The 4,117-nt window shown below is 44.4% G+C and overlaps 1 non-coding gene across 1 annotated transcript; it reads right to left on the minus strand.

The window, feature by feature from the left end:
- Positions 1-2,412: 2,412 nt before the first annotated feature.
- LOC136309762 (U6 spliceosomal RNA) lies at positions 2,413-2,516 on the minus strand. Its single transcript, XR_010726409.1, has one exon. It is a non-coding gene; the product is annotated as a U6 spliceosomal RNA (small nuclear RNA).
- Positions 2,517-4,117: the final 1,601 nt, after the last annotated feature.

Consider the following 4,117-nt stretch of genomic DNA (forward strand, 5'->3'; position numbering starts at 1 on the left):
TAACCAACTGAGCTATCCAGCTCGGGCTAATGTGCTTCGGAAGATACTGCAGTGACTCTAAATTTTCCTGAGATGATTGTTTTCTCTGACTACTAGGTTAACTGTATTCTGGGTCAACTGTATTCTGGGTCCTGTTAGTTGAGTTATCAAAGATCCCTTTACCTAGACGGAGCTCAATTCTGCCCACATGACTACGACAAGGTAAAGGTGTTAAAAGTAATTAATTTACATTTTTGGCTGGTTGTCTGTGTAAAGACACAGATGAGACCAGGACAGGGACAGAATCAGTAACACAACCACCTGTCTCAAACTCACCATTTCGTGACTTCTCTCTCATCTGTGGAACTTCTCCGACCCACCTCTCCAGAATCACAGTGGGATGGGGAACGTGGACATTGTCCGTTGTTTCAGACCTGAAATTCAGACTCAGAGAATTCCTTGGAGATGTTTTAAGGGTTAACATTTTTAACCATATCCCTATTTTCTAAACATTTTTCCAACTTTTCCACTGAATGTAATCCATATGGATGGGTTATTTTTATTTTATTTTTTTTCTTAAAAAGAAACAGGACTTTGGTGAGAATGTTGGTCTGGTCATTACGCCCCCCTCCCCCCATCCATGCACTCTGCATGCACCCAGCACTAGACGCGCTCCAGTGGAAGGAGAGGCTGCGTTCAATATAAATGCAAAATGCTCCAGACACTCAGGATTATCTGTGCTTTGCATGAATAATGACAGCAGCTTGGAAGTGGGCAGGACTTGGCAGAGAGGCCCCTTCACCAATCCGCCGCGGCACCAGCACACTCCCAGAAGCGCCTGTGAAATCTGCCTTTAGTCGCTAATTTCACACTCCAGGGACAGAGCTGCGAACAGCTCAGAGCAGTAATTCTCATTTTCATAACAGTTTCCTTAACCTTCAGTCACTCTCTTACGGCATTTTCTCAATCTTAAAAAAAAAAAAAAAAAAATTTAAATGCTCAATTCCTTGAAGGTTAAATCTCAGGTTTGTTATTGCTTAATCATCTCTTTATGGCCTTGACTTTGCAAACAGCGGAGATTTTATTTTGTCTTGAGATCTTTGGTGAAGCGTCCTCCGACTCAGGTTGCCTTTGTTTGTTTGTTTTTAAAAAAAAGCAAAATGAATTGTTCACGTAGCCTGCATTCATTATTCCCTCTCTGCCGTCTTCTAAATAATGTAGGTACTTTGGATGCGTCTGTGATGAGTAAAGAATGCTTTTGAAATGCCCTGTTAAGATATGCTTTTTATCTCTCTTCTAATCACGAAGCTGAGTTTTCTTCTCTGGGTCTTGCAGACTGGAGGAATGTGTGGCAAGGGTCCTTTGGGAAGTGAGAATCTTGAGTTGACAGCAAGAATTTTAGTGGCCAGATTTATAAAACCCCAAAAGCATTTTTCATTTGGGATTAGGGTTTGATTGTTTTGATGGTTCCTGTTATCAAATAACTCAAGTTGGGCATGTCCATCAGTGAATGACTCAGGCATACTGTCTATTCAGATCATAAAATATTGTTAAAATCTGGCTCCGTTGTTTTAGAAAAATAACCACGGGTTTGTTTCTGATATAAATCACCTTGTTGGGGGTTTGGGTTTTTTTTTTTAATAAGCCATAGTTCTCATCATGATCCTTTTCAAAACAGAATAGGTTGAGCAACCAGGAAAGTAGAGAAATTATAATTCCTGGCAAAAACAACCGAGCCTGTCTTTAATTGAAAATCTGATATTTTGTTCATTGTGGGATTTTTTGGCATCCGTTTTTATTTTTAAAGTATTGCATCAAAATTGTATGTATCTTGATTACGGAGTTTGGGGGCACCCCCACATTATTGTGTCCAAGGCAAGTGCCCACCTGCCTCGCCTCAGTCCTTGCCCTGAATTCACTTCAAAACCAAGGAAATGGTGATCCTGGGGGTCCCTTATCACAGAGGGTGAATTGGGGGGGAGGGTCTACCCTGGAGAAAAGGAAGATGTAAGAATCTGAAGCTCTCCTGCGCCTTCCTAAACCCTGGGAATTAAATCACACAATGAGGTGCTGTCACGATGTCATCGGCTTCCCACCTCCTGCCTGTCTTGCCTTCTCCTTCCTTCTGTCTCTCTCTTTGTGTTCTCTGGACTTGAGATGGGGCCAGCATCACCCCTCCGGCATCCTTGGGTGAGGGTCTCTCAGATGAAACCTCCAAACACCAGGATCCCAGGGTCATTGCTGTGCACACGCAGGGATCCCCGTGAGGCCAGGGTGTGGAAACGGGAGGATTTCTATGCAAGGATTTCACATTCAGCTATAATCCCAAGCAGCCTTCCCACCCTGCTCTGAGACTGATGTCAAAGTCAACTTGGTAACTCTTGGTGTTCTTTTCTCCTTTTTTAAATTGTATTTTCTGATTACAGTTAGCACCAAAATATGGAATGCTTCACGAATTTGTATGTCATCCTTACGCAGGGCCACGCTTGTCTTCTGCATCGTTCAGATTTTAGTGTATGTGCTGCTGCAGTGAGCACTCACGGTGTTCTTACATGTCTGCTATATCGACACAAATTATCAACCAAAAATCCTGGATATTCGACCTTCAAAATATCAACATTTAGATATGTAAAGCCAGTAGCCGCGGCCACCATCACAGCAGCCTGGCCCATGCAGGTTCACATAGGATTTGGACAGACGGTAATGAAACAACAGAGTCAAAAACTGGTTGGCCATCAGCTTTAATCCTAGCTTGCCCCCGGCGGGCAAGAAATACACACAGTGGGAAAACACTTCCCTTTCCATTCAGGGCTCCCAAAGCCACTGACTTATCCGAGTTTCCTAGAATTAAAGGTTTCTAACCTCACCAGTCTCATTCACCTCTGTTCCCCATCTCCTTCTCTCTGCACAAACTCTGCACAAACTGGCTTCTCCTTCACCACTCTGCCATCTTGGCTGCTTCTCCTGGCCTCCTCCATGTGGGCTTTCTCTGCTCTCCTCTCTAATACTAATCTCAGGAACCGAGAGAGAGCAAGCTCCCGGTCTGCCCCACTTTATAGTGTAGATTCAAAATCTTTAATCCAATATACAAACAAGGAAGTCTCTGATACAAAGTCACTTATCTGAGGAATAATGGGATTCCTCATGAGAGTGCACCACCCCACATCAAAAAGGGTGGGAGCCTAACCAGGCGGTGGTGCAGTGGATAGAGCGTCGGACTGGGATGCGGAAGGACCCAGGTTCGAGACCCCAAGGTCGCCAGCTTGAGCGCGGGCTCGTTTGGTTTGAGCAACAAAAAAAAAGCTCACCAGCTTGGACTCAAGGTCACTGACTCAAGCAAGGGCTTACTTGGTCTGCTGAAGATCCACGGTCAAGGCACATATGAGAAAGCAATCAATGAACAACTAAGGAGTCCAACGAAAAATGATGATCGATGCTTCTCATCTCTCTTCGTTCCTGTCTGTCTATCCCTATCTGTCTCTCTGTCTGACTCTCTCTCTGTCCCTGTAAAAAAAAAAGGGGGTGGGTGGGAAAGGCTTAGTTTTAAGACTAAGCCTTGGCTATAAGGATCCTGCCTGCTTACAGCCTGGCCCCCAACATACATTAATATAATCACACCCATCTCAAGCAAGAAGGGCAACTAATATTATTACCTGGGTGACAGTCTTCCACATGGGCAGCACCATATTTTTTTTTTTCAGAGACAGAGAGTCAGAGAGAGGGATAGACAGGGACAGACAAACAGGAATGGAGAGAGATGAGAAGCATCAATCATCAGTTTTTCGTGGTGACACCTTATTTGTTCATTGATTGCTTTCTCATATGTGCCTTGACCATGGGCCTTCAGCAGACCAAGTAACCCCTTGCTCGAGCCAACGACCTTGGGTCCAAGCTGGTGAGCTTTTGCTCAAACCATATGAGCCCACACTCAAGCTGGCGACCTTGGGATCTCGAACCTGGGTCCTTCCACATCCCAGTCTGACACTCTATCCACTGCGCCATCGCTTGGTCAGGCTGGGCAGCGCCATCTTTAACACAGTGAGCATAATATATTTTATCTGCCCAATAAGATATTGGGGAATGTCTGGTAATAACTGCTTGGATCAGTGATTTTTTTTTTTACCCCATTTTGGGCAGA

This window comes from Saccopteryx bilineata, chromosome 6 (genome assembly GCF_036850765.1).
Source record: "Saccopteryx bilineata isolate mSacBil1 chromosome 6, mSacBil1_pri_phased_curated, whole genome shotgun sequence".
NCBI lineage: Eukaryota > Metazoa > Chordata > Mammalia > Chiroptera > Emballonuridae > Saccopteryx > Saccopteryx bilineata.